Source organism: Gossypium arboreum, chromosome 7, assembly GCF_025698485.1.
Source record: "Gossypium arboreum isolate Shixiya-1 chromosome 7, ASM2569848v2, whole genome shotgun sequence".
NCBI classification, from domain to species: Eukaryota; Viridiplantae; Streptophyta; class Magnoliopsida; order Malvales; family Malvaceae; genus Gossypium; species Gossypium arboreum.
Genome location: NC_069076.1, coordinates 15,785,036 through 15,796,423, shown reverse-complemented (window position 1 = coordinate 15,796,423; position 11,388 = coordinate 15,785,036).

Genomic DNA, 11,388 nt, shown 5'->3' with positions numbered 1-11,388 from the left:
TGTGTATGAAGTCTTAGGTTCAAGTCACAGCTTTGTCAAATTTTGTTATTTTTCAAATTCTAGCATTACCCTTGTTGAGTAGGCTTATATAGAATTGTCTGCTAATTCATATCAGAATGAGCCTGTTGGTTCGAGTGGTAAGGGTGTTGGTGTGTTAGAGGTCTTGTGTTTGAATCCTTACTCGAGCGTGGGTAATATTTTTGCTCTGTTATGTGATAGAATTTCGATGGAACTAAAATTCTAAAGTGGTTGAGATTGAGGAAATAGTGGGGAGTTAGAATATTGAGGGTTATCAGATTCTTTTTTTTTCTTCAAAACTTTTGTTCTTTCTCCCTCTCAAAATTTTTTGACTCAGTTGCTTCCTTGTTGGTGGAACTCTCGATTTCTATCCTTATTTCATTATCTTTTTGTTTTCCGTCCAGATTGTTGTCGATCTTTGCGTTGGGTTCTGTTTTTTTCTGCTTGATTTGTGTGTTGGTAAGTACTTTAGTAGTTTCGTACAATTGTGGATGTTTCGGTTGTGTTAATATTGTATACCTTGTTGTTTAGGAGAAGATCAAAGGACTATGGACTTGCAATCGGTGACTTAATTGTATGGAATCACCGTTGTTTCATTAGAAGGTAAGGGCTTGGTTGTTTGTTGGAATGAACGGAGCTTTAGTCTCGGTTTTAATATCGAATTAGGCATCTAATTCAGTGTTTTGTTCAACAATTTTAGGTTCTGATGGTCTCGAGAGTGGTTTTGCATCAAAACCATACCAGGTATGTACCCGAAACTCAAAATCAAACTTTGAAAAAATTTGAAAAACTATTTTGTCGATGCCACACGGGCATGTGGTCTCCCGTGTGGTTGGTCGTGTGTGAGACACGACCGTGTGGTCGATGAAGGCATGGCCATGCACAAGACACGGCCGTGTAGTCGAGGAAAGCATGGTTATGAGCAAGACATGACCGTGTGATGGCGTGAGTGTGGTCATGTGGGCTACATGGGCTAGGCCAAAGTGGGCGTGTGGGTTGCGGGTCAGGCCGTATAGGCCACACAGGTAAGGTCAATCTGGGCTTGCAGCTCACACGGGCTTGTGAGCCCATGTTTCTGAAATTTTTTCTAGGGTCGCACGAATTGTTTCAATCGATAGTAGGCCTACCGTAGAGTCTGTAATGGCTAACCAAACCTTAGATTATGTATTCTACTAGTTTGCTTTGAGGACTCTGTTATGAATGTCTGATTATTTTGCTACTCATATATATATATCTGGTATCTGAATGCGTGCATGTCAAGTATGATATTTTTATATTTGTATTTTGTATCTGTATATGGCATGGGACTTATATATGAGGAGGAAGTGTTCTGAATGGCGATCCTTGCCTATATTCTAGTAGCTTGGCTCTATATTATCTTATACGTGTCGTAATGACACAATATGGTGTGTAAGGATGGGTGGATGTTTTTAACCCCACATGGTGTGTTGGGATGGTCAGAGATGGTGTGTATAAGATAGGGGTAGGATTCAGCATATCTGATTCTGTTATCTGTTTCTATAAAGGACTTAGATTCAATCTGAATCTGAATTTGTATTTGATATTTGTATAAATTGTATGTCTATTTCAGATGGATTATACACTGAGTTTACGAAAACTCACATCTGTTTGTATGTTCTGTTTAAGTGATCTACAAACTTAGGCGGATTGGTGCGGTGGAAACTCAAGGGTAACCACTCAACCGTAAACTGTTTGAACTTAGTAATTATAGTTCATTTAAAATTCTGAATTTATTTAAGAGTTTTTAATTTCTGGGACTCTCTGGACTGTATGGTTTTTAACTGTTGAATTTTTTTTGGGTTTGTTTGATAATATGCATGCTTTGATAAAATGCTTTTTTTGAAAAATACGGTTTTACGCGAATAAAGATTTATCTAAAAATACAAACTAGATTTCTAAAATGTATTGGTTTTATTAAACTTCCACTGTAAAATATGTTTTTTGCAAATAAACCAATTAATTAACGTTTTCGATAATGGATATAAAAGAATGTGAGTTAAATAAGCTGAAATGATTTGAAGTAATGACTCCATTTTTAAACATATTCTTTGTGACATCTTCAGATATGGCCATAACGTCTAGGCCGGGTTTGGGGTGTTACATTTAGTGGTATCAGAGTCAAGTTGCAAAACTCGAGCTGTTAAATTTTGGGTTCTAAAAGTTTTATTTAAGAAAGAATTGATTTTCAAATAATTTGGGAAAATCTTGAGGAAGTATGTGGTATATCGAGTCTCCGATGCTGATCCTGTAAGTATTTCTGAAACTTAGATAGTATATTCTGAAAACATTGTAGATAGTACATTCTGAAACTGTACTGAAATAGTCAGAGACTGAAACCTTTGAAAACATTCCTGAACTTCTGATAATTTATGCATAAAATATTTGCTAATAAATACTGGAACTGATGTATAAAATTTTATAATGTAGATAAAATTTTAAAATTTACGATGGGCACTCGTGGAACTCGCGGACGTGGTATTCGTGGCCATGGTAGAGGCCGTACGTGGCTCGAGCTGAGTCTTCTCTTTAGGAAGTATGCCAAATTGGGACACGAATGAGACACCAGTTTTTCTTGCTACTGAGACTGGGTTTCAAAGCTATTTGGTTAGGGACAACACATTGTCCCAAGCCATGTTGAGGGTGTTGGAGAAGGTTGTTGGACCCTATTTTGGATTTGGGGGTCGTGGGTCGATAATTAAACGACTCCGGTCCAATGATGATAAGCTATTTAGGGGTGTCACTAGAGTCACCCTTACTATGGCCGAGTATTGGTTAGAGGTCACTAAAAGGATCATGAATGATATAGACTGTACTCTCGAGCAGAAACTTAAGGGTGCAGTCTCTTTACTTCGCGACGAGGCATATTAGTTGTGGTTATCGGTTGAGGGGGTACTCAGCCTGATCATCTGAACTGCGACTTCTTCAAGACTGCTTTTCAGGGGAAATATGTAGGTGTAAGCTACGTTGATGATCATAGGCGTGAGTTCATGAGTCTCACGCAAGGTGATAGATTAGTGGCTGAGTGTGAGGCCGAGTTTATGAGGTTGAGCCGCTACGTTTGAGGCATGGTGTCGTCTAAGTATGAGAAGTGCATCCGCTTTGAGAATGGTTTGAAGGATAATTTGAGGATACTGATTGCTCCACAGAGGGAGCTAAAGTTCATGGTTCTGGTTGATAAGATGAAGATCACTGAAGAGGTTAAACGCGTGAAGCGCCAAAATAGAGATCGTGAGAGAGGCAAGAATAAAAGGGAGTCAAATCCCTCTAGTTCTGTTCAGAGGCCTAAAAAAAAGGTCATACCTGATGGGCCAATTAGAATGGGGGCTCCTGTTGCTCCTACTGAGATTCAGCCTTGTGTGGATTGTGGTATGCGCCATCTGGGTGAGTATTGGAGAGTGTCTACAGGGGGCAGATCAGATGCAAGCTTTAGGACCGGGTTTTGTACAACCTCAAAGGGCAGTTCAACAACCACCTAGGGGCCATAGACCGGCTAAGGGTGGTAATAGTGTGAGTCGAGGGTAGAGAACATCGAGCAAAGGTACTAGTCAGACTAAAACGAGGTAACCTACACTAGTTTATACTGCTCGACGCTGAGAGGATAGAGACGCTCTTGACGTTATCACGAGTACATTTTTTTATTTTTGATGTACTTTATTTTGCTTTGATAGACATAGGTTCTACACATTTCTATATAGCTAGTTTTGTTTTTGAAAACCTGGAGATTTCTGTTAAGAGCACTTCTAATGAGACCATAGTACTGTGTCTGTTGGGGCAATCTATTTGGGTTAGTAAACTTTATAGGGATGTTCCGTTAGAGGTGCAAGGGGCTGTATTTATGGAAAATCTGATAAAGTTACCGTTTGGGGAGTTCGATTTGATTCTGGGTATGGATTGGTTGGTTGAGCACCGAGTCAGTTTGGATCGTGTGACTAAGAGAGTCGTTTTGAGGACTAAGGATGATAAGGAAGTGGTTGTGATCGGTGAATGTTGAGATTATCTATCCAATGTAATCTCCATTCTTATGGCTGAAAAATTGGTACGGAAAGGGTGTGAGGCGTATTTGGCTTACATCAGTGTTTCTATTTCTGAGGACTCTTCTATCGAGGATATTAGAACAGTAAGGGATTTTTTGGATATTTTCTCAGAGGAGTTATCGAGTTTGCCTTCAAATCGAGAAGTTGAGTTCAGTATTGAGCTTCTATCGGGTATAGCTCCGGTGTCCATCACTCTATACCGAATGGCACCGAAGGAGCCTACAAAGCTTAAGGCTCAACTTTAAGAGCTTCTAGATCGTGGTTTCATTCACCCTAGTATGTCTCCGTGGGGGGCATCAGTTCTGTTTGTGAAGAAAAAGGATAGGACCATGAGGATGTGTATTGATTATCGGTAACTAAATAAACTGACTATGAAGAACAAGTATCCGCTTTCGAGGATCAACGATTTGTTTGATCAGTTCTAAGGGGCTTCTGTGTTTTCAAAAATTGATCTCTGTTCTGGGTATCATCAGCTTAGAGTTAAGGAAGCTGATGTTCATAAGATTACACTTAGGACTCATTATGGGCACTACAAGTTCCTAGTTATGCCCTTTGGTCTGACGAATACTCCGATGACATTTATGGATCTTATAAACTGAGTGTTTCAGCCATATCTGGATTAGTTTATCGTGGCCTTCATCAACGATATCCTGGTTTACTCTAAGACTGATGATAAGCATGATGAGCATCTTAGAGTAGTGCTTCATATACCCCAAGAGAAACAACTCTACACTAAGTTGAATAAGTGTGAGTTCTGGTTGCAAGAGGTGACTTTTCTAGGGCACGTGGTTTCTGCTGAAGGGATTCGAGTTGATTTGGTAAATATTGAGGCGGTGCTTGATTGGAAATAGTCTAAGAATGTATCCAAAATCTGCAGTTTTCTAGGTCTTTGTCGAGGGGTTCTCTCTGATTACAGCTCCTTTAACTAAGCTTCTGCGTAAGGGTGTTCCTTTTGTTTGGACCGATGCGCATCAATCGAGCTTCCAGAAGCTCAAGTCTATTTTGACTCAAGCTCCTATTCTAATACATCCAGAATTCGGTAAGGAGTTTTTGGTATACAATGATGCATCATACGTAGATTTGGGATGTTTATTGATGCAGGATGATGAGGTCATGACTTATGCATTCCGTCAGCTTAAGACACATTAAAGAAATTATATAACGTATGATCTTGAGTTAGCTGTGGTGGTTTTACGTTGAAAATCTGGAGGCACTATCTGTACAATGAAAGGTGTATCATTTACACTAATTACAAGAGCCTCAAATACCTCCTTACTCAGAAGGTGTTGAATCTTAGATAGCGTCGATGGATTGAGCTGCTCAAAGATTATGACTGTACGATAGAGTATCATCCTGGTAAGGCCAATGTAGTGGCCGATGCTCTCAGTCATACAACGATGACTGATTTAAGGGAGATGTTTGCTTGTCTTAGTCTATTCAATGATAGGGGTCTATTAGCCAAGTTGCAAGTTAAGCCAACTTGGATGATCAGATTCGTGATAAGTAGTTAGAGGATGAGTCTCTGGGTTTGCAGTTTCGTCAGATTGAGAGTGGTAGTACATTGGATTTTGGGCTGAATAAAGATGGAGTTTTGTGTTTTCGAGGCTGAATCTGTGTACTGAATGATTCTGATTTGAGGCAGTCAATTCTAAGGGAAGCGCATAGTAGCCCTTACGCTATGTATACTATGGTAATAAGATGTATTAGGATCTCTGTGAATTGTATTAATGGCCAGGTTTGAAATGTGAGGCTACGAATTTCGTTGATCGATGTCTGACGTGCCAGTAAGTTAAGGCTGAGCACCAGTTGCCTTCAGGTTTGCTACAACCAGTTAAGATTCCCTTATGGAAATGAGAACGAGTAACGATGGATTTTGTTAGTAGGTTGCCCTTAACACCTACTAAGAAGGATTTTGTGTGGGTTATCATGGATCGATTGACCAAGCCCGCTCATTTTATTCCAGTTTGGACGAACTATTCTCTGCAGAAGTTAGCGAAGCTCTATATCTCTAAGATCGTAAGACTGCATGGGGTTCCTATTTCGATTATTTCTGATAGAGATCCTCGTTTCACTTCTCGGTACTGCAAGAAATTGCATGAGGCTCTAGGTTGTAGTTTGGACTTCAGTACTGTGTTCCATCCTCAGACCGATGGTTAATATGAGAGGATGATTCAGATACTGGAGGATTTGCTTCGGAGTTGTGTAATTGATTTCTGAGGTAGTTGAGAGGATTATCTGCCGCTAACTGAGTTCGCCTACAATAACAGCTTTTAGTCTAGCATCTAGATGACACATTATGAGGCTTTGTATAGTCATAAGTGTCATACTTCGCTATTTTGGACTGAGTTGGAGAAACATCGGGTTTTGTGTCCTGAGTTGGTTTCTAAGACCGAAGATAAAGTTAGATTGATTTAAGATCATCTAAAATCGGCCTCTAACAAACAAAAGTCCTATGCTAACCTAAAAAGGAGAGATATTGAGTACTCTATGGATGATTTCGTATTTCTTAAGGTTTCTTCATGGAAGAAAATTCTGAGATTCGGTCGTAAGGGTAAGTTGAGCATGTGGGACTAGTTACTTATTAGTTGGAGTTGCCTCCAAAGTTAGACTGTATCCACTATATGTTTCACATTTCGATGTTGAGGTAGTATTGGTCTGACCCATCTCACCTTGTCTTTGTTGAAGAGATCGAGGTTAGACCAGACTTGACTTTTGAGGAGAAGCCGGTTCAGATTCTAGATCGAGATATTAAGGTTTTGAAGAGGAAGTCCATACTGTTACTGAAGGTTTTGTGGCGGAATCATGGCAATAAAGAAGCCACATGAGAATCTGAGGACTCGATGCTTCAGCAGTATCGATCAGGTAAATTTTGAGGTCAAAATTTCATTTAGGGGTAGAGTTATAACGCCCTGATAAATTTATTTTTGTTTCTGTAAATATTTGACACAAATGAGTATTTGCTTCAGTGGTTAAGTGTTCTGGGTGTGTGTATGAGGTCTTGGGTTCAAGTCACAGCTTTGTCAAATTTTGTTATTTTTCTAATTCTAGCCTTACCCTTGTTGAGTGGGCTTATATAGATTTGTCTGTTAATTCATATCAGAATGAGCCTACTAATTCGAGTGGTAAGGGTGTTGGTGTATTGAAGGTCCTATGTTTGAATTCCTGCTCGAACGTGGGTAAAATTTTTGCTCAGTTTTGTGATAGAATTTCTGTTGAACTAAAATTCTGAAGTGGTTGAAATTGAGGAAATAGTGGAGAGTTGAGATATTGGGGGTTATCAAATTCTATTTATTTTTAGTTCATTTTTCAAAACTTCTGTTATCTCTCCCTCTAAAAATTTTTTTACGTCAGTTGCTTCCCAGTTAGTGGAACGCTCAATTTCTATCATCTTTTCGTTATCTTTTCATTTTCTGTTCAGATTGTTGTCGATCTTTGCATTGGGTTCTGTTTTTTCTGCTCGGTTTGTATGTTGGTAAGTACTTTAGTGGTTTTGTACAATTGTGGATGTTTTGGTTGTGTTAATATCGTATACCTTGTTGTTTAGGAGAAGATTAAGGGACTATAGACTTGCAATCGATAGCTTAGTTGTGTGGAATCACCATTGTTTCGTTAGAAGGTAAGGACTTGGTTGTTTGTTGGAATGAACGGAACTTTACTCTCGGTTTTGGTATCGAATTAAACGTCTAATTCAGTGTTTTGTTAGACAATTTTAGGTTCTGGTGGTCTCGGGAGTGGTTTTGCATCAAAACTGTGCCAAGTGTGTACCCAAAACGCAGAAAAATAAACTGCAAAAGCCGAAACATTGTTCTACCGACACCACACAGGCGCGTAGTCGCCCCTATGATTGGCTGTGTGCAAGACACGATCGTGTGGTCGACAAAGGCATGGTCGTATGCAAGACACAACTGTGTAATGGCGTGAGTAAGGTCGTGTGGGCCACATGAGCTAGGCTACAAGGGCGTGTGGGCCACATGGGCGTGTAGGTTGTGGGCCAGGCTGTGTGAACCACACGGGCAAGGCCAATATGGGTATCTGGGCCACATGAATATGTGAACCCATGTTTCTGAAATTTTCCCTAGGGTGCAAGGATCGTTTTGATCGATTGTAGGCCTACTATAGGGTCGGTAAGGGCTAGTCAAACCCTAGATTATGTGATCTGATATTCTGATAGTTTGCTCTGGGGTCTCTGTTATGCATGTCTGATTATACTGCTACTCATATATATATAATATTTGAATGCGAGTGTAACACCTCAAAATTTTAATTTTTGATTTCGTCTATGGTGACACACAAGTGTGTATCTGCTTAAGTGGTTAAGTGTTCTGGATGTGTGTGAGAGGTCCTAAGTTCAAGCCTTACTTGGGCAAATTTTAGTATTTTTATAAATAAAGCCTTAACTTTGAGCAAAGGGCTTAAGTTTAATTGTTGGTAAGTTTATATCAGAATGGGCCTGCTAGTCTGGTGGTTAAGTGAAGTGTTGGAGTGTTAGAGATCTTGTGTTCAATTCTCTATGATGGCTTGGAGAAGTATTTTTGCTCCAATTTTGGCTAAGAGTTGTGTTGGGGAAAAATTTTGAGTAGTTGTGTTTTAGTGGGTTAATACGGAGTGATTTTAGGAGATAATTGGGGAGAAGTTATCAGAAAATAATATGATTATCTTTTTATTGCAAAAAAAAACAATAATAGAGTTTCAGTTTTCTCTCCAATTTCCCAAACATTTTCTGGCGTTTTCTTCTTCTTCTTTTTTTTTCTCCTCTGTCGATTCTGTCCCCTAGTTGTTGCCGAAATTTCCATTATTTTTTCCCCTTCCGTTTCTTTCTTTTTTTTTTTTGCAATTGATTCTGTTGTTCATCGTTGGTTACGCGTGTTCGGTAAATAACAGTTTTGTCTATTGTTAATCTTTCTTGGTTAATCTCTAAAAAGGGGATTCCTTTTTGGTGTTTAGGAGTTAATCAAGGGGCTGGTGGGATTGTGCAAAGTCGTGTAACTCAAGTGAGGTAAGGGTTTTGTTAGGTTTTTAGTCGAGTTCCTTCCAAAATTGGTTGATTAAAAACGAAGTAAGAATTAATCTAGAGATATGTTGGTCGGTTTTTAGGTTCTAGAGGCTTAGGAGTGCTTATGCATCAGAAACGATACTAGGTGTGTACCCGAAACACAGAAAATAGGATTCGGTGAAAAACTGAAATTGCTTGCTGTCTAGAAATAAGAGAAATAAGAGAAAATGATGCGAAAAAATTGTAGAGAAAGGAAATAAGGGTGTTATAAACTTGGAAATCAAGATTTTGCACTAAAATAGTTTTAGACAGCAACAGTAGTCTAATTTTGAAAAATCATCAAAAATAGTGGAAATTGAGTTAGAGGTTGAATAAAATATGAAATTAAATTTTATTGAGTCTAGTTTTTCATGGAAGAAACAGTGTAAGCAATGGAATTGTAAATTATAAGATATAATAAATTTTGTGAGACAATGTTAGAATGATTTTGGGTTCAACTATTCTGAATTTATAAAATCATAGAAAATGTAAAAAAAATAATTAGGAGCTTAAATTTATATGTTTAAATACTTAATGAGTCTATTTTCAAGAAAAACAAACGAAAACATCATCGAAATTCCGTACTAAGAGATAAATAATTTTTAGTAAGGAAAGGTTGAAGTTGTCAAATAATATAATAGAGATAAATTTGAAGATGTTACTATAGTTATTTGATATAACTATAAATTCTGAAAATTTTATGGTAGAAAGATATTTGAGTCTAGTTTCAAAAACATCAAGCGGATCTTAATTTGGAATTCTGTAGCTCAAGATATAAATAATTTAGTGACAGTGACTCAAGTAGACAGCTTTGAATGAACATATAAGTAAATAATGAAAACATATATGAATATTTAGCTAGCATGGATTACATTAAAAACGGATCACACGGCCAAGGCCAATTTAGGCCGAGTGGGTCACATGGGTGTGTGGGCCTACACGGGCAGACCACATGGGCGTGTGAGCCTATTTTTACTGAAATGTTTCTAAGGTTGCACGGGTCGCCCAAGTCGACTGTGAACCTACTGTAAGGTTGGTAAGCGCTACTTAGACCCTAAATGTATGAAATTGACTGAATGATATCTGTACTGAGCATGTTAATATATGAACTGAATATATGTACTGAAATTGCATAATAGCATATCATCCATTGTATGTTGCATTATATTGGGTTGGGGGTTGTTACTCGAAGGAAATGTGCTGAAAGGCTTTAAGCCTAATTTACTGGTAGCTCAGTTGCAAACTACTGCTTTGTGCCGCATTCGGTACTACTTGGCGTGTAGGAATGAGTAGGTTGATTATATCCCTACATGGAGTGTAGGGTTGGACGGAGATGGTGTGTAGAGGCTGGTTGGGTAGGATTTTGCTACTGCATAATCATATCACATCGATCTTGTGATGGGCTAAGGCCCTACTGCATTTTTGACATTGTACTGAGATGGGCTAAGGCCCAAGCTGTCACTGATACTGAAAATGGCTTAGGCCCAAAACTGTTCAACTGTGCACTATGAATACTATTTGTTTGTTTGTTTCTGCCGGATTACACACTGAGTTTACGTCAACTCGCCTTTTTTGTTTAATGTGCTCAGGTAATCCCCAGACTTAGACGGATCGGGAGCGACGGAGGACTCAGCGATGACCACAATAATTTTTTGGACTTCATGGTTATCAATTTACGATTTATAATTTGATTATTATTGATTATTTGGGTTGTAATTTAAGGACCCTCTGGGGCTTTAATTTTAAGTTTAGGTTTTTATTTATTTATTTTACTTTATGGATTTTTACCTGCTAGTCGTAGGAAATTCGGTTTTCAAAAAATTAAAGTATTTTCTAAACGCATGATCACTTAGACTGTTTTATTAAAGCTTCCACAACGAGGGATGTTTCAAAACAAATGTTTTAAATGAATAAAGACAACTTCCTAAGTTCTAACAAAGGTTTACTAAAGATAATAACATGGAATGTTTTTGTCGTAACAACGAGGTTTCAAAAACACTATCTTGTGACATTGCCAGACATGGCCATAACGTCTAGGTTAGGTTTGGGGTGTTACAACGAGCATGTCAAGCATAATATTTATGTATCTGTATATTATATTTGTATTTTGTATCTGTATATGGGGTGGGATTTATATATGAGGAGGAAGTGTTTTGAATGGCGATCCTCACCTATATTCTGGCAGCTTGGTTGCATATTATCTGATACATGTCGTAATGACACAATATGGTGTGTAAGGATGGGTAGGTGTTTTTAACCCTACATGGTGTGTTGGGATGGTCG